The sequence below is a fragment of the Giraffa tippelskirchi genome, chromosome 2, assembly GCF_054371585.1.
Source record: "Giraffa tippelskirchi isolate mGirTip1 chromosome 2, T2T-mGirTip1v1.2.pri, whole genome shotgun sequence".
Taxonomy (NCBI): Eukaryota; Metazoa; Chordata; class Mammalia; order Artiodactyla; family Giraffidae; genus Giraffa; species Giraffa tippelskirchi.
Genome location: NC_137276.1, coordinates 146,386,747 through 146,405,909, shown reverse-complemented (window position 1 = coordinate 146,405,909; position 19,163 = coordinate 146,386,747). Strand labels below are relative to the sequence as shown.

Sequence of the window (19,163 nt, the reverse complement as noted above, 5' to 3'; positions counted from 1 at the left end):
AGTGTCAAGAGGGAACTCCCTGGATGGAGAGATTTCTCCTCACTGGGAAAGAGAGAGTGGGGTTGAGTGACCAACTTCCCCAGCCTTCCCATTCACTGCATAAGGGACTTACATAAGTTTTACGATGCCCTGAGACCAACAAATTTAAGATGTATAGAGACAGCTTGGAGCAAGGAAGGAAGGCATGGGCTACCAATATCAGCCACAGGATGAGATAGCAAGGAAGAGAATAACTAAGTTCTCTGGTCAAACAGTGTAGAGTGGCTAAATAGATTTAAAACACTCACACACAACACCATACCATATGCTGCCAGTTAGAGACTCACTTCAGCCCAAAAAATATACATAAGTGTACATGCAAATGGAAAGCAAAAGGGAAGAGGGTTAGCTATATTTATATCAGATAAAATAGACATTAAGTCGAAAACTGTAATGAGAGACAAAGAAGGTCATTATATAATGATAAAAGGACCAATTCATCAAGAGGATATACAATTATAAATACATATAACACCCAACATGAAAGCACCAAAGATATACAGATGATTAATAGGAACATGAAAAAGTGCTCAACATCATTAATTATCAGGGAAATGCAAATCAAAACCACAATGAGATACCACCTCACACCTGTTAGAAAAGCTATTATCAAAAAAAGACACAGATAAGAAGTACTGAGAAGGATGTGGAGAAAAGGGAATCCTTGTACACTATTGGAAGAAATGTAAACTGGTACAGCTGCTAAGAAAAAATAGTATGGAGGTTCCTCAAAAAAATTAACACTAGAAATATCATAACATCAAGAAATTCTACTTCTGGGTACATGACCAAAGGAAATGAAATCACTATATTAAAGAGATATCTGTATTCCTATGTTCACTAAAGCATTATTCATAATAGCCAAGACATGGAAACAACCTAGGCATCCATTGGCAGATGAATGGATAAAGAAAATGTGGCAAATTTTATATTTTTGGGCTCCAAAATCACTGCAGAAGGTGACTGCAGCCACAAAATTAAAGGACAATTGCTCCTTGGAAGAAAAGTTATGACAAACCTAGACAGTGGATTAAAAGGCAGAACATCACTTTGCCAACAAAGGTCTGTATAGTCAAAGCTATGGTTTTTCCAGTAGTCATGTACAGATGTGAGAGTTAGACCATAAAGAAGGCTGAGCTCCAAAGAATTGGTGCTTTTGAATTGTGTTGTTGGAGAAGACTCTTGAGAGTCCCTTGGACGGCAAGAAGATCAAACCAGTAAATCCTAAAGAAAATCAACTCTGAATACTCATTGGAAGGACTGATGCTGAGGCTGAAGCCCCAATACTTTGGCTACCTGCTGCGAATAGCCAACTTATTGGAAAAGACCCTGATGCTGGGAAAGATTGAAGTCAACAGGAGAAGGGGGTGACAGAGGATGAGATGGTTGGATGGCATCACTGACTCAATGGACATGACTTTGAGCAAACTCCTCAAGATGGTTAAGGACAGAGAAGCCTGGCATGCTGTAGTCCATGGGATCACAAAGTGTCAGACACGATTTAGTGACTGAACAACAATATACATATAATGGAATAATGGATTTCTCCAGTGGCTCAGTAGAAAAGAATCAGCTTGCAACACAGGAGACATGGGTTCTATCTCTGGGTCAGGAAGACCCCCTGGAGAAGGAAATGGCAACCCACTCCAGAATTCTTGCCAGGAAAATCCTATGGACAGAGGAGCCTGGAGGGTGACAGTCCATCCATAGGGTGGCAAAGAGTTGGACATAACTGAGCAACATATGCACGTACACACATATATTGGGCTATTATTCAGCCACATAAAAGAAGAAGAAAAAACTCCTGCCATTTGCAACAACATGGATGAACTTTGAGGGAATTGTGCTAAGTGAAATAGGTCAGACAAGAAAAATCAAATACCATATGATATCATATGATCTCACATATATGAAAATCAAAAAAAGCTAAACTCATAGAAGCAAAGAGTAGAAAGGTGGTTACCAGGAGCGAGGGATGGAGGGAGTGAGAAGATGCTGGTCAGTGGGAATAAATTTTCATATAAAAGAGGAATAAAGCCCAGTCTTCTAGTTTACAGAATGGTGACTATCATGAATAATTCTACATTGTACACTTGAAAGTTTCTATGACAGTAAATTTAAATTTTTTCAACATAACAACAATAGCAACTAAGTGGAAATTATGTGAGGTGAAGAATGTGTTAAGTATCCTTATTGTGCTAAACATTTCACAATATATACCAATGTATCAAATCATCCCATTTTATACCCTAAACTTACACAATGAAAGTGAAACTGAAAGTGTTATTTGCTCACTTGTGTCCTACTGTTTGTGACCCCATGGACTATAGCCCGCCAGGCTCTTCTATGCTTGGGATTTTCCAGGCAAGAATACTGGAGTGTGTTGCCATTCTCTTCTCCAGGGGATCTTCCTAGTTCAGGGATCAAACCTGGGTCTCCTGCATTGCAAGCAGATTCTTCACTGTCTGAACCACCAGGGAAGCCATGAACTTACACAATATTACATGTCAATTATATGCCAATAAAACTGGAGGAAGAGGAATAAGCTGACTGATTTCCCCAAAGAATGACTGCAGGTATCTAGAAATATTCTTGGTTTCCTAAAAGGATCTGCAAATTCCACTGAAAGTCTCCTGAGCAAGTAATTAATAAATGTTTTATAGTCACTTGGAGCTCACTGGTTAAACTAAAGTCATCTTATCCATTTTAGCCAAAATGTTAGCCAAAATGGAGTGGACTGCCATTTCCTTCCCCAAGGATTTTAGCCAAAGGATAAAAATATCATCAAAATGAATTGGGTAAGGGAAAGAAAGAGACTTCCCTGTTGGCTCAGATGGTAAAGTGTCTGCATACAATGAGGGAGACCCGGGTTCAATATCTGGGCGGGGAAGATCTCCTGGAGAAGGAAATAGCAACCCACTCCAGTACTCTTGCCTGGAAAATCCCATGGACGGAGGAGCCTGGTAGGCTACAGTCCATGGGGTCGCTAAGAGTCAGACACAACTGAGCGACTTCACTTTCACATTCAAGAGAAAGAAAATATAACCATAGACTGGCAAGATAAATGAAAAATCCTAACAGTAGATATCGCTGGAAGTGGGTGATTTTACTTCTTAGCTGGACTTTTCTGAATTTTTCAAATGTCCTACAACAAGCAAGTATTATCTCTGGAATTAGGAAGAAAGTTACATGTTTTAATAAATTTAAAGAATGATGCAATGTTACATGATGAATAAAATATAAAATTAAGATCAAGAAGTCATCATGTAAGTTAGTTACAAAAGAAACCAGCCTAAGATACCTCTCCCCAGGTCTATCAAAGATCATTAGGGCACCTCATCCCCCAGATCATTTTAGAGGTAATTGTTCTAGAGGATCCTGGGGAAACAGCAACATATACTTACTCCCTTTCCCACCTCAGTGCAAACTACAGGCAAACTTTAATGGATTTTTAATCTTCTTTTGTTGTGATATTCCCTTAAACTCAGTATTTCAGAGACATTCATTTGATACATTATAAGTACATGTGTCAGGAGGTATGGAAATCTTCTTAAAGGTAAAGTAGATACCAACAGCTATGATGGGCTTCTGCAGAAAGGAAACAGTACTTGTTATGGGCTTTACCCAAATGTTTCTCAAACTATCCTAAGGTGCACCCCTCAGGACAGACCCACACATGGCATTTCCCCTTCTTCCATCTCCCACCCTAACTTTTCCTTTTTCAACTCTTTCCTACCAACTTTTCCTGTCTGTCCTTTGCTTCCAATCATGGGTTCACTTGTCAAGTATCATAAATGAGGATTTATTGAGTCAATTTAAAGACTTGCAAGGGTTTCAATATTAAAATATAAAATGAACAAGAGCTGACTTGTGTTCATAAAATATGTTTCTTCCCTCAGAAGAGGGAGTGGTTTAAAAACTTAATCAGCAGAGTAGTTTCCAACATAACTGCATTCTGGAAGTCAGGCTAGAGGAAACAAGTTTTTGGATGTGGAATTAACAGTCCTTGCCAACAATGGTTTCTGAACCAAAAAGAATGGAGCTTTTTGTTTTGTTTCCAGTCTGCTTTGTAATAACTACTTGAAGTGGGTTTTTTGGTATACTCCCTGCTCTCATTCAGTCCTTACCTCATTTCTTCCTTCATCTTTACTTCCAACAGTTGGAGAAGGCTCTCTCACATTTGATTTCTAGCAAGTATTCCTATAATTTATTAGTTGAGTCCAATTTCACATAATACTCATAACATGAATTATTTTACATTTCTGATTATAGAATAGACAGGCCGAGTCTGTTTTAAAACACTCATGTAATACAATTAAACTATTCTGGATGGAAGGACATGCAATTTTAGCACTACATGATGGCATCTCACTTTGTCAGGGCCAAGTTTATAAATATGAAAAAACTGAGCTTACTCTAAATTCCATGAGAGTAAGGAATATGCTTCTTTTCTTCCCACTGCCAGTGTTTAACACAAACCTGGCACCTGGAAAGCAACAATATTTAAGTTGCAATGTAACTGAATTGAAATGGAAGTTCATTGATATCTCCAGGTATCACAAAGCTGTAGCACCATTAAGAACTGGGTAACGGTGGTGGTGGAGAAGACTCTTGAGAGTCCTTTGGATAACAAGGAGACAAATCAGAGGGTCCTAAAGGAAATCAACCCTGAATACTCATTGGAAGGACTGATGCTGAAGCTGAAGCTCCAATACTTTGGCCACCTGATGTGATGAGACAACACATTGGAAAAGACCCTAATGCTGGGAAAGATTGAGGGCAGGAGGAGAAGGGGATAACAGGGGATGAGATGGTTGGATGGTATCACCGACTCAATGGACATGGGTTTAAGCAAACTCCGGGAGATAGTAAAGGACAGGGGAGCCTGGCGCACTGCAGTTCATGGGGTCGCAAAGAGTCAGACACAACTTATCGTCTGAAGAGTAACAACCTCGATAGGCTAGCCAGTTCAGAAAAGCCTGTCTGAAGGGTAAACAGACAACTGCATTGATGCAGAGAGAGCAGTGAGTGATGGAGTTGCCTGTGCAAAGCTGACAGAACTGGCACTCTCCACAACTGGGTGCGAAACCTGGTGAGATCTGACAGTCAGTCCTAGCCAAGGGAGAAAGAAGCCATTCTATCTTTGAGGACAACTTTTCTGGAGAGGCCTGTTCTCAAAAGTCTTAAAGACATGACAAGTCACCACAAATCTGCCCTTCACTAAACAGACACCCAAGTGAAGCCAGGCATAAAATAAAAGACACTCCAACTTAGATGTGGAAATACTGCCACAAGATATTATTGCAGGAACCAGAGTTTGCACCTCATGTCTGAAGAGGTCCAGTCTCATCCTTGGTTCACCAAAACTTGCTACAAGGCAGAAAGAGACTGTGCGGCTACCATCTGAGACATCAGTGGACTAATAACCCACTTTAAAAATGTGTGTAAGGTTGGAGTTATTCCATGATATCAATTTTCAACTGGGAGCATCTTAAATGACCCCTGCCTCCTAAGATAGAAGCAAAGACTATACACCAGAAGAGCTCAGGGTAAAGAAAGCTACTTGGCAGAAAATGAACGCCTTTCAAAATCAAGGACAAAGTGGCCCAAACAAGAGGCTTCCCTAAGGCTCATTTACCCCAGCACGGCCCCACCCTGCAGTGTTCTAAAATCTTTTACATATTCAAGAGTCTTTTTCATATTCAGTAGCTTCAGAAAGATCTTTTTGTTTTTTCTTTTTTTTTTTTTTCCATTTTAGAGATTTTTGCTTAGACTGGCAAATAAAATCATCCTTCATCATTTTAATGTGTAAAATGTTTCCAGCCAAAATGTGATTGAACTGCGTCAGAGCAAAGGTTCCAACACAGTTTTTCCAAGGCAGTAGGAAAGTAGAGTATTAAACATGAGAAACCTATTCTGAAAGAAAAGACAAGTCCCCTTCCACTGGGTTACAGGAAAGAGAAGACCAGGAAACCTAAAAAAAATATGTCCAGGAAAGAAACAAAAATGAAAATATTCAAAAGCCCAGGGAAGAACTGTGAAGGGCTGGAAAGGAGCTAGAAAAACCAAGGAGAGCATTATACTAATGAGGAATGGGGCTCAAGAGAAAACCTTTACGAAAGCAGAGGATGCTAGAAGTCAACAGGAAATGAACTGTGGCTTTGGGAGGTCTGAGAGTTAGATGTGCCCTAAATGTGACCCCTGGCAAAGGAGGCCAGGTCTCCACAGGAGACACTAAGTGAATGTCTTAAGAAATGCATTAGAGTGGGTTCCAGAGTTTGTCAATATCTGATCTGAGAATTGCCTCAGAGGGTTAACTCCTCTATGAAACCAACGGCACATACCAACGATGCACATTGTTGCCTGTGTTTGAGAGACCTGCAGGAGTACACATTCTATCCTACGCTTGCCTGAGTGTGTTTTTAATGGACCTACAAAAATGGCAAGGCTCCAGTCATGAACATAAGGGTGGAGAGCACCTGTTTGTCTTCAGCAACCAAACACCCACTTCCTGTGAAGTCAGATAGATAATTATGAGGAAAGCAAAACCGCATTTCGAGGTCATTTGTCCAGCCTTGCAGCTTCTCAACAGAAATCAATGTAGTGAGTCAGAAAGGCTTGTCTTGATGTGTCTGAGTAGTGAAACTATACCTGGAGCATTCAGCAACATCTGAAGCATTTCTAGAAGCCATCTACAGGGAAGGTGAAGCCACCACCCAAATTCAGGGATAGACTTTCACAATAGTCCGTTCTCCCTAGGCTGCCGAGTGTAAAAGGGGCTGGTGAGCCGGAACACAAATTCAAATTGGGTTAAGCAATCCTGAATCCTGTTAGGTTGCAGCCCTCTACTGCCAAACTTTGGGAAAACCAATTAAATTATAGCCCTAAGGTCTCTTGTAGGAACACAAAGGGTCAAAGTCTTCTCCTACTTCCTGGGAAGAAACCAGTAGCTGGGACAGCTAGAATCACACTGGAGTATGCAAGCCACAAATGTCTAAATGACCCAGCCAAGTGAGTCCATCCAGTTCTCATCGGAAAGGTGCCCTGGAGCAATACAGACAAGCAGAGCAGATTCCCACTGACAGACCTAGCAGGGCAGAAAGCCCAGGAAGGCCGTGTGATTAAAACTAATGAATGTACATGGGAGTTGTGTATGTGGGCAGAAGGTGTGGTTTTTGATACAATCTCATTCTATTGGTATGGAACATTTACACTTCTGGTTCTCATTTGCAAAAAGGAAAAAAAAAAGCAAAAGCATAAACAGAACACATGGCTTTGACTGCTTCTGCCAGCATCTGAGCAAACCTTTAAGGAGCTTTCAGGCAATAGAACTTGGCACTGTGCTTCACAAGTTGGTACAAAAATCTTGGTGCTAAATGTCCAGGGAGAACATGCCCATGAGTTACAGGAAAACCCTAGCGATGTCCATTCCCTTGTAGAGGAGTCTTCAGTGATGCCTTTGCTGTGGATATCCAATGCAATCCCATGGCACTGGGAGCCTGAACCTTGTCCTGGCATAGACCCTGACCTAGCACCCTATGTGTATAACCAGGTACTTAAGTTAATGAGCATGCACTCAAATTCTCTCTGAGTCTTCAGTTTAATAAGGCTTGGATATTTGAGGCTGTGTTGGACAATCACAACATGGTTTGGAGACATGGAGAGTGTTCTCTTCCCAAAAAAAGCCCAGCAGTTCACATACTGGACAATGCCGCCCTGATGGGGCCAAGGCCTGAGCCACAGCCTGTGGCCTGTACAAGTGACCAGGGCCCTAGATTGTCAGGAAGGCTTGAGTACAATCTCCCTCAGAAAGTGAATTGCTCCCATTTCCATCTCAAGCACAGCGCTGACCCTGGACAGCAAATCTGTTCTGCATTCAGTAGACAATGAATGTCCACCTAAGAGCCAAGAGGAGGGACAAGACAGGGAAAATCTCTGAGGCAACACTGATATCATGGGCTTACCTAAGGACACATGTACAGCTGAGGAAAAACTCCAAAATGGGTCTCAGGTCAAATTGGTCTTCGTCTTTCGAGATGTGGACAAAGTCATCCCTTATCCAACTATTCATTGACACAATACAGGGTGAGTTGCTAAGATTCCATAGGAGAAACAATACTCTCATTCCACTGATCTCAAGAAGCTTACAGTGATCATTATAATAAGTAATACTTGCAACAAAATTCTGTTGCATATATCAATAAGAAAATAAATAAAAGAAGCATAAATTAAGTGAGAATAAAAAAGTGATCACAGAACCTAGAGGGGTGTAATGGGGTGGGAGGTCAGAGGGAGGTGCAAGAGGGAGGTGACTTATGTATACCTATGGCTGAATCATGTTGATGGATGGCAGAAGCCAACACAACATGGTAAAGCAATTATCCTACAATTAAAGATAAATAATTTTTTTAAAAAAGATATTACAGATAGGTATATAATAATATACTGAATAATAAGACCAGCAGTAACCACTGAGATATCAGAGGAGAGAAGAGCAGCTTAAGGCCCAGATGGGTGTGGTTTAATGAGGCAAAGGTTTGAAAAATGGGAAAAGTGGGAGAATCAGATAATATTCTCTTACCAGAAAATATAAGCATCTTTTCTTGAGTCAGATAAAAAACTGTATTTTGAAATCTCTATGTTCCAGGCAATGAGTCAGGTGCTAGTTTTATAGTAATAAAAAAAAAGACAGAGTCTCTGCATTTCCAGTGGACAAGATAGACAGTGTGTAAGGAAACAAACAAACAAGACAATTAGATAATGCAATAAGTGCTGTGAAGGAAATAACTGATAATGCGACAGGATTCTTTTTTTTTTTTCTCATTTTCCACTGTGCAACTCTGCATGTAGCAAGTGCTCAGTCAGTTAATTTAATTAAACACGTAGTAACAACACTATACGATTCTTCAGAATAAAAGATCCAGTGACAAGTTCACCAACTCTTTTGCAGTTGGGATCCACCAAATGAAAATCAACTTTAGCTGGCTGGTTACCCTCAAAATAGCAAAGGCACGCCTTCTCAGTCAGTGTTTCCTGCCAGCCTGAGCCAAACATACAATCAAATTATAACAATGAGGGCAGAAGAGTCAAATGATGTATTTAAAAAATGAATAAAACATTATTATACTATTGTTGAGGCAAAATTATGATTTAAATGGAAAATTCCTAATATATTCCCTAGTCATGACTTTGAAGAAGCAGAAAATAATGTTGGAAAGACAACCAGAGACTGTGTCCCTGAGGTCAGGATGCAACTTCCTGAAAAATGAGATAATTCAAATGAAATAATAGTCATGTAACTGGACATATATAGTGCCAAAATACCAGTCTGATAGATCTCTTGTCACTTATTGGTTAAATAAGGTGATTTTATTTTCATTATATGATCTCACAGTCTTAGTCTTAGGCACATGGTGCCAGTCAGCTATTTAGGTCCTATTACCACAGTATTAACCCGTAAGAAGAGAATAGCTAGAGGTGATTCCTGTGAAAGAAGCAGGGATCAATGTAAAGAGGCAAAATGTGCTAACAGGGAAACAGAATGAAAAATGTTAATGTGCTTTTCCCTTCTGCATTTCCTGTAGATGATCCTCTCCTCAGGCTCCGAGGCTGCCTTTCATGGCAGCGGCAGGGAAATCCATTACATAAGGAAAGGAAAGAGAAAAATCAAGATACTATTCAGCTTCTGATATTCAAAATAAGATTTTTCATCAGGGCAACAGACTTGAGAGCAGGATATATCAAGAAAAAGGGAGAGCATTTTCTTTAATTTTGTAGAATATCAAAATGGAAGCCCTAAGAACTCAGATTATACCATGTCTTATAAATTCAGAAAAGAGAATCCTTTGATCTACTGATAACCAGGCCCTAAAGTTAGTATGACACAGTGGAGAGAAATTCCTGAAGCCTTTTCCTTCCATCCTGCAAGATTTCTGGAGGGCTTTCTTCTCCCCTGCTGGCTAAATGGAGATGATACAGTGGAGAATTCCAAGGAACCCTAGGACAGCACTGTCCGATATGGTAACCACCAGACATATTTCATTTCTGAGCACTTAAGATCTAATTCAGTTCAGTTCAGTCGCTCAGTCGTGTCTGACTCTTTGCAACCCCATGGACTGCAGCATGCCAGGCTTCCCTGTCCATCACCAACTCCTGGAGTTTACTCAAATTCATGTCCATCGCATCGGTGATGTCATCCAATAATCTCACCCTCTGTCGTCCTTTTCCTCCTGCCTTCAATATTTCCCAGCATTAGGGTCTTTTTCAAATGAGTCGGTTCTTCGCATCAGGTGGCCAAAGTATTGGAGTTTCAGCTTCAGCATCAGTCCTTCCAATGAATATTAAGGACTGATTTCCTTTAGGATGGACTGGTTGGATCTCCTTGCAGTCCAAGGGACTCTCAAGAGTCTTCTCCAACACCACTGTTCAAAAGCATCAATTCATCAGCTCTCAGCTTTCTTTACAGTCCAACTCTCACATCCATTCAAGACTACTGGAAAAACCATAGCTTTGACTAGACGGACCTTTGTTGGCAAAGTAATGTCTCTGCTTTTTAATATGCTATCTAGGTTGGTCATAGCTTTTCTTCTAAGGAGCAAACGTCTTTTAATTTCATGGCTGCAGTCACCATTTGTAGTGATTTTGGAGCCCCCCAAAATTAAAGTCTCTCACCGTTTCCATTATTTCCCCATCTATTTGCCATGAAGTGATGAGACAGGATGCCATGATCTTAGTTTTCTGAATGTTGAGTTTTAAGCCAACTTTTTCACTCTCCTCTTTCACTTTCATCAAGAGGCTCTTTAGTTCTTCTTTGCTTTCTGCCATTAAGGGTGGTGTCATCTGTTTATCTGAGGTTATTGATATTTCTCCCAGCAACCTTGATTCCAGCTTGTGCTTCATCCAGCCCAGTGTTTCTCATGATGTACTCTGCATATAAGTTAAATAAGAAGGGTGACAATATACAGCCTTGACGTACTCCTTTTCCTATTTGGAACCAGTCTGTTGTTCCATGTCCAGTACTAACTGTTGCTTCTTGACCTGCATACAGATTTCTCAGAAGGCAGGTAAGGTATTCTGGTACTCCCATCTCTTGAAGAATTTTCCACAGTTTGTTGAGATCCACACAGTCAAAGTCTTTGGCATTGTCAATAAAGCAAAAGTAGATGTTTTTCTGGAAATCTCTTGCTTTTTCAATGATCCAGCAGATGTTGGCAATTTGATCTCTGGTTCCTCTGCCTTTTCTAAATCCAGCTTGAACATCTGGAAGTTCACGGTTCACTTACTGTTGAAGCCTGGCTTGGAGAATTTTGAGCATTACTTTACTAGCATGTGAGATGAGTGCAATTGTGTGGTAGTTTGAGCATTCTTGGGCATTGCCTTTCTTTGGGATTTGAATGAAAACTGACCTTTTCCACTCCTGTGGCCACTGCTGAGTTTTCCCATTTTGCTGGCATATTGAGTGCAGCACTGTCACAGCATCATCTTTTAGGATTTGAAATAGCTCAACTGGAATTCCATCACCTCCACTAGCTTTGTTCGTAGTGATGCTTCCTAAGGCACACTTGACTTCACATTTCAGGATGTCTGGCTCTAGGTGAGTGATCACACCATCGTGGTTATCTGGGTCATGAAGATCTTTTTTGTATAGTTCTTCTGTGTATTCTTGCCACTTCTTCTTAATATCTTCTGCTTCTGTTAGGCCCATACCATTTTTGTCCTTTACTGTGCCCATCTTTTCATGAAATGTTCTCGTTGTATCTCTAATTTTTTTAAAGAGATCTCTAGTTTTTCCCATTCTATTGTTTTCTTCTATTTATTTGCATTGATTGCTGAGGAAGGCTTTCTTACCTCTCCTTGCTATTCTTTGGAACTCTGCATTCAAATGGGTATATCTTTTTTTTTTCTCCTTTGCCTTTAGCTTCTCTTCTTTTCTCAGCTATTTGTAAGGACTCCTCAGACAATCATTTTGCGTTTTTGCATTTCTTTATCTTGGAGATGGTCTTGATCACTGCCTCCTATACAATGTCATTAACCTTCGTCCACAGTTCTTCAGGCACTCTGTCTATCAGATCTAATCTCTTGACTCTATTTCTCACTTCCACTGTATAATCATAAGGGATTTGATTTAGGTCATACATGAATGGTCTAGTGGTTTTCCTTACTTTCTTCAATTTAGGTCTGAATTTGGCAATAAGGAATTCATGATCTGAGCCACAGTTAGGTCCCAGTCTTGTTTTTGCTGACTGAATAGAGCTTCTCCATCTTTGGCCGCAAAGAATATAATCAATTTGATTTTGGTATTGACCATCTGATGATATCCATGTGTAGAGTTGTCTCTTGTGCTGTTGGAAGAGGGTGTTTGCTATGACTACTGCATTCTTGGTGAAACTCTGTTAGCCTTTGATCTGCTTTGTTTTGTCCTCCAAGACCAAATTTGCCTGTTACTCCAGGTAGCTCTTGACTTCCTACTTTTGTATTCCAGTCCCCTATAGTGAAGAGGACATCTTTTTTGGGTGTTAGTTCTAGAAGGTCTTGTAGGTCCTCATAGAACTGTTAACTTCAGCTTCTTCAGCACTACTGAAGAAGCATTACTGATCTAATTAGCAAAACTCAATTTTAATATTTTAATTACTTTAGATTTAAATAGATGGCATGACCCTAGTGAATGATGCAAGTCCCATAATGGAAGATGTCTAGATCCTATCATTTCTTGGAAGGCAACCCAGGAGAACCTTGTGACTCCCATTAGGCTGTGATGTGAGCAAGAAATAAATATTTACTGTTCTAAGATTTGGGAGGCTACCTTGCCAAAGATAGTGTTAATTACTCAAATAATACTGTCAGGTACTCTTACTCAACCTTTCTATAGATGAGAAAACTGGGGCAAAGAGGAATTAATTAATTTGTCCAAGGTCACATGGCAGTAAGTGGTGGAACTAAGAGACAGCCAGATATAGTCTTAGAATCTTTGCTGACTGTAGTCCCTCAGTGTATATGTGAGCAAAAGAAAGGGGATAGACATGGACCAGACATCACAACATTACACTAAAAAAAGAAGAACTGTAACTTTGCTATATCATCTCTTTGCCATGCAAATCACAAGTAATCAAATCCCTAGACAGCCTTATCAATTTCAAAGAGTGGGCATGCACATTACTCATGCACACAACCTGCTGTTTGGTTTCTTCAGAAATGACAAGACATTGTGCCATAGGAACACAATGAAAAGTGAGTCAGTTGTGCCCAGACCAAAGGAACTAGGAGTTCTGTAAATATAAAACAGATGGGATTTCTGGAGCTATTCTCATGCGTTTTAGCAGTTTTCAAATGAGCTAGGTTTTTTACATCTATTTAATTTTTTACCAGGATCTGAGTTGATTTGAACTAATAACAGTTGTCCAGGTCTCTGAAATTGTCCTCAGTATCGCTCATGCACAGACAATGGATGTACTTTTCTCTCCTTAGAGGAGCTATAGTGCCTGATACTCTCAGCTGGAGTATGACTGATAAACTGGGCTTGAGAAAGACCCTTCTCAGCATTCCTCTTTCCTGGGGTCTCTTAAGTAGTTCAGTAATTAGTTTGCAATATAGCAATAAGGTCTCATAAAGTCAGGTAGCCTGCTTTTAATAAGGATATACTGTTTATTGAGCATCATCTTTATAACAGGTAATTTATCTACATCATCTTATATGCACAAACCTCTGGAGAAGGAAATGGCAGCCCACTCCAGTATTCTTGCCTGGAACATCCCATGGACAGCGAAGCCTGGTAGGCTACCGTCCATGGGGTCGCAAAGAGTCGGACACGACTGAGCGACTTCACTTTCACTTTCACTTTAACCAAAGATGAAAGCATAATATCATCAACCATTGTTTAATAGGAACTGCAAGTGCCTATATGGTCTTTGCAATGAACCAGGTACATTTCTGAGTAAATTAATGTAACAACTCAGTCTTCATAAAAATGAGAAAAGTTCTCTAATCATTATATTGCTTTATAGGTTGGAAATGGAGGTGAAAGGAAATTAAATAGCTTGCCTATTGTCACAGGCCTGTGAAGAACAGAATCAAGATTTCAAACCTAGGCATTCTAGCTCCAGAGGCTACACCCTTGAGCTCTTCACGGTACAGCTTCTCAGTTACAGTTCTGAAAACTCTAGCTCAAGATTATAAAGCACCTACAGAGTGAAGCTGGCTTCAAAAGTCAGTTTCATTGGATTCATTGGATCCCAAGGCCCAGGCTCCTCCTTCTTCATCAGTGTTCCCCCAAACATGCTTCATTCTCAGAATCATTTTGATTGCTTGCCGAAGGAGATGCCCAAGCCCCATCAAGGGGATGGGAAATGGCAGAAACTGCACGCTGGGCAAGAAGCACAGGTGGTTCCCATTCTGGGGGACTTGGAAACCATGCAGACCAGACCATGCAGGGCTCCCTCCTGGACTCCCAGCTCTTCTGCAGAGGGTGGTGGATCTCCACGGTGGTGGAGTACATGCCAGGTTAGCTGCCTTCATGGCGGTGCTGGAGGTGACAGGAGTTCAGGAGTACCACGGCCTGGGGGGCTCTCCCCGCCTCCCACCACTGTGTGTGAGAGTATACTGGGGAGAGTGTGGGATGTGTCAGGACATGCGTCGTCTGAGTGCGTGTCTCTGCATCTCCCTGCCAGGGCCACTGTTCATGCCCTGGTTCACTTTCAAGCCACAAGGCCCATCGGTTCCCTACTTGGCCTCCTTCCCTTTGTTCCTCCCCATTACCAGATGTCAGGAACCTGAAGCTGACTAGCCGGCTCCAGCAGTTACAAGTTGGTTCCTGGCAGAATCTGAAAGGTCTGAGGGGAGGTGTTGGTGGGGACTTATAACTAACAAACTCTCCACCTCCAGGTCCAGGACAAAGCAGCAAAGCAGAGGAGGCAGCTGGTTCACCTTCCTGGGCACCCCATGGAAAGACTTAAAATACATCACTCTCTTGACTGAGCCAGTGGATCTGCATCCGTGTCAGTGAGAATTCTGTCACCTTCAGCAACCTACACTCTGGACCCTGTTGTGCCTCTGTCTTTCCCCTCCTTTCCAGGGTTTGTTTTTTGTGCTTTGTTGGTTTGTTTTGCCACACCCTGAGCACTTTTAGATCCCTGTATGCAGATCATGTCCCGGGATGAGTATACTGGGAACAACAGTGCTTATTTGGAACAAACAGATGGAATGAGGACAACTGAGAACATCAGAGGTGTCCAAGGACAAACCACCAAACAGGAAGCAGCCTGGAAAAGGATTCTGAATCAAGCAGTCAACTTGGAATCAGGAAGTGGGCCCTTCAGGCCTGACTCTTCCACTTAGCAGCTCGGTGGTCCTGAGCTGAGTCAAGGAAGTCTTCTCTATGTGCCTTCCCTCACCTTGAAAGAGTGAGTTGGATTATTTAACCTCTTGGTTCTCTTCCGATACTAATATTCTGTTTTTTAAAGGCAAATCCCATTAAATATAAGGCACTAAGAACCGAAAAAATTCAAGTGTGACATAAATCTAAATCATGAACAAGAAAACTTGAGCTAAGAACTCAGTAGGTCCTTCCCCAAAGTACAAATAACTACCGCGGAATACTGTAGCCAGCCAGGCATGATATCGTCATCTGCCCTCAAGCAGAGCAACCTCAATTTTGGGCTTTCTGCCTTCCCACCCACTCCCAGGACAACATCTGACCTGAATTACAGGGGACACTTGGAATTTGCAACCTTATTACCTAGTAATGTGGCTAACCATTTCCAGAAATATAAATATCAGGCACAGCATGACAGGTCAGGGTTGAGTCAGCTGGGAAAGCAGACACAATAGCTGGTACAGCTGCAGGAAGCTTTGATTGAGAAACCTGAAACCTTTGTCTGCCTCTCTCATTTTCTGGGCCACTCACGGTTTCAGACCAGAATCGCTTGAGCCTGGCCTTGAAGCAGCTGTACTCAGTTAAAATGAGTCTGACCAGCCTGGCAAAGAAGACACATCCCCAAAGAAATTGCCTAATAAAAAGCCTTGGCTCCTGATAGTGTAGATTTGAAAGGGTTGGAAGGAACCTTAGCAATAATTGAGGATAAACCCTTATTTCATAGGTGAGAAAGAGCCTGAAACACAGAAATATACATCTAAGACTTGAAATATGAAATTTCATTTTACACTAAATTTGGAATCTTTCCTCATGTAGTTTGGGTGCACCGTTGGTGCTGTCTTTGTCACATACAGAGAACTGGAACTCCTGAATCACAACAACTAATTTCTCTCCTTATGAACTAATTCCATAGAAAAATCTCTTTTGGGTCTCACCAAAAACAAACCAACCAACCCTGGAAAGTAGATATGATAATTCTCCTTTAGAAATGAGAAAACTGAGGCCCAAATTACACAGCTAGGAAATGGCAGAGCCAGGATTTGAATAGAATGTTTTCAAATCTCAAGATTCTTTCCGCCACCCCACAACTACTACCACAAAGGTACATAGCCCAGGTAACAGAGTTAAGAACTCAAGGGTCTGTAAAGTGATTTACCAAGGTCAACATATATCCAGTACAGACTATCTAGCCAAACCAGTTGTTTTCTGTCAACATCCAGGCTGATGAGGAAGAGCCAGTTGGTTAAATATTTTGAATACCAACTTTGTTATTATTGGCCATCATGGAAAACTCATGCATGGTAAGCAAGGTAAATAAATCCCCACTGACTGGGGAAAAAAATCTCACTAGCCCAATGCCAAACATCTGAAATTCCAGTTAGAACACCACTTACTACCTGTTAAAATGTTCTTTAAGCACCTAATAACTACTGACATGTGTAGTACTGAAGGAAGGATCTGAAAGCTGGGTTTTTCATAGTGAGGATAAATATAGGATCCCTGGGGACCAGAGAAAAACAAGAAAAGAATTGACAAAGCAGGGAGGAGAGAAAATAAAAACTCAGAGCAGGAAGGTAGGGCTCCCAAGTAGGACAATAATATCTGCTGATGTCTTTTTGGATGTCAGTCTAAGTGGTTGATACTTTCTCATTCTTATTCTAATGTCTGTCCTCATTACACTCTTATGATACTGATATTAACCCCAAGTTACAGATGAGAAAGCTGAGTCTCAAAAGCCAGTCTCTCCTATTTTGCAATTTGTCTCAGGGCAATCCTTTTATTCTCACCTCCTAAATTACCATCTCAAGTATTTCTTAATCCCATACACCACTCCTGTGTAGTGTTCTGGGTAAATTTAGAGTGTCTTGCTTTCCTAGGTGGAAATGAAGACAGTGAGTCTACAGGATATAGCCAAGTCTGAGAAAGGATGACTAGCTGGCATTCTGAAAACCACCCCTCAACTCACTAATATTTTATGTATTTCTGAAGATACACTGAAGCATAACTGCACAAGAAAACCCTGTGCAGCATTAGACCGTCATTAGAAGTGATACTGTGTGTGTTTTTTATGATATTGAAACTTCTATGATATGAGATAAAGAGTTCAATTCTACTGCAGTTTACACAACAAGGCACACATTATACATGAGTATATACATGTGTAAGAGAAAGAGAGAAATAAAAAGGGAAGGGAAAGAAAAGCAGGAGGAGTTGGTGAAGAAAAGGAAATAACAGGATATTATTAAACATCTATTTCTGCTTTATTGACTATGCCAAAGCCTTTGACTGTGTGGATCACAATAAACTGTGGAAAATTCTGAAAGAGATGGGAATACCAGACCATCTGACCTGTCTCTTGAGAAACCTGTATGCAGGTCAGGAAGCAACAGTTAGAACTGGACATGGAACAACAGACTGGTTCCAGATAGGAAAAGGAGTACGTCAAGGCTGTATATTGTCACCCTGCTTATTTAACTTATATGCAGAGTACATCATGAGAAATGCTGGGCTGGAAGAAACACAAGCTGGAATCAAGATTGCTGGGAGAAATATCAATAACCTCAGATATGCAGATGACACCACCTTTATGGCAGAAAGTAAAGAAGAACTAAAGAGCCTCTTGATGAAAGTGAAAGAGGAGAGTGAAAAAGTTGGCTTAAAGCTCAACATTCAGAAAACTAAGATCACGACATCTGGTCCCATCAATTCATGGGAAGTAGATGGGGAAACAGTGGAAACAGTGTCAGACTTTATTTTGAGGGGCTCCAAAATCACTGCTGATGGTGATTGCAGCCATGAAATTAAAAGACGCTTACTCCTTGGAAGGAAGATTATGACCAACCTAGATAGCATATTTAAAAGCAGAGACATTACTTTGCCAACAAAGGTCCGTCTAGTCAAGGCTATGGTTTTTCCAGTGGTCATGTATGGATGTGAGAGTTGGATGGTGAAGAAAGCTGCGCACCGAAGAATTGATGCTTTTGAACTGTGGTGTTGGAGAAGACTCTTGAGAGTCCTTTGGACTGCAAGAAGATCCAACCAGTCCATCCTAAAGCAGATCAGTCCTGGTTGTTCATTGGAAGAACTGATGTTGAAGCTGAAACCCCAATACTTTGGCCACCTCATGAGAAGACTTGACTCATTGGAAAAGACCCTGATGCTGGGAAGGATTGGGGGCAGGAGGAGAAGGGGGCGACAGAGGATGAGATGGTTGGAGGGCATCACCAACTCGATGGACATGGGTTTGGGTAAACTCCAGGAGTTGGTGATGGACAGGGAGGCCTGGCGTGCTGCGATTCATGGGGTCGCAAGGAGTCGGACACGACTGAGCGACTGAATTGCACTGAACCTACTAATAGGTTAACAACAGACATCCCTGGGTAGGGAAATGAGGAGTGATTTCTTTTTTTAGTTCATTTCTTCACATTTATACAATGACAAATGTATTACCTGTATGATAAAAAAAAATGATGAGGGGGAAAGGGGTATTAATCACAGCTAGATTCTCACTGGAGAGAAAGAGATGGAAAAGTAAGGTATTCTGATAACAGGGAAGAGTCTTAGGTGGGGTAAGGGTAATACTTTGATAAATATGATAAATGTTACAAACATGATAACTTTGGTATACAAAATACTGGGATCTTCTAGACTGATGAGTTATAAAAGTTCTTATCAGACACTATTATTTAGGCAAAAGTGGAGAAACAATTTTTTTATTTACTCCAAAAGAGGAAAAAACAACAAAACTTTAAAACTT

The 19,163-nt window shown here is 41.0% G+C and overlaps 1 long non-coding RNA gene across 3 annotated transcripts in view; it reads right to left on the bottom strand.

Annotated features, from left to right (window-relative positions):
* LOC145523559 (uncharacterized) overlaps positions 1 to 19,163 on the bottom strand; it is an 880,911-nt gene that overhangs the window by 534,112 nt on the left and 327,636 nt on the right. The window lies entirely within an intron of this gene.